A 663-nucleotide genomic window follows, 5' to 3' on the forward strand; every position below is an offset into this window, starting at 1 on the left:
GTTTCTTAGGAATACAGTATTATGAATCAATTTATTGCCTGTAGTAAAGTAATCATTACAGCCATATTCTTTGAAATACGTCATTATAAAGTAGAATCATTATATGAAACAAAGGAATTAAATATAATAACACCAGGAATCTCTAATCTGAACAATAGAATAATATCTGAATAAGTAACAATTTTGTCTAAAGTAATTATTTATGTGTTGTTATTTTGAATTATCTCTATGGTTTAATTTCGTTGAACTTTATCAAGGAATCTTACACAGAGATTACGGGACGAGGTGGCCGAGTGGTTAAGGCGTTGGACTGCTAATCCAATAGGGTCTCCCTGCGTGGGTTCGAATCCCATCCTCGTCGCATTTAATTTTACAGCAATTGTTTGACAGTTGAGAGGCGGGACTAAAGTTCCAACGCTCAACTAGGTAAGCACAACTAGCTGAGTAAACAGCGGCCTCGCTGCTGAGTGGACAGCGCTCGGGGGGTCGTAATCCTAAGGGCCTGGGTTCGACTCCCGGCCGAGACAAACAAATGAGCAGTGTCTTTCACATTCCGTTGAGTGCGTATGTGTGTGTACTCACCTACTTGTGCTTGCATGGGTTGAGCTTTGGCTCTTTGGTCCCGCCTATCAACTGTCAATCAACAGGTGTACAGGTTCCTGA

At 41.0% G+C, this 663-nt stretch overlaps 1 non-coding gene across 1 annotated transcript; it reads left to right on the forward strand.

The window, feature by feature from the left end:
• Positions 1-279: 279 nt before the first annotated feature.
• Positions 280-361, forward strand: TRNAS-GCU (transfer RNA serine (anticodon GCU)). The gene has a single exon. It is a non-coding gene; the product is annotated as a tRNA-Ser (tRNA).
• The last annotated feature ends 302 nt before the right edge of the window (positions 362-663 follow it).

The sequence above is a fragment of the Procambarus clarkii genome, chromosome 40, assembly GCF_040958095.1.
Source record: "Procambarus clarkii isolate CNS0578487 chromosome 40, FALCON_Pclarkii_2.0, whole genome shotgun sequence".
NCBI lineage: Eukaryota > Metazoa > Arthropoda > Malacostraca > Decapoda > Cambaridae > Procambarus > Procambarus clarkii.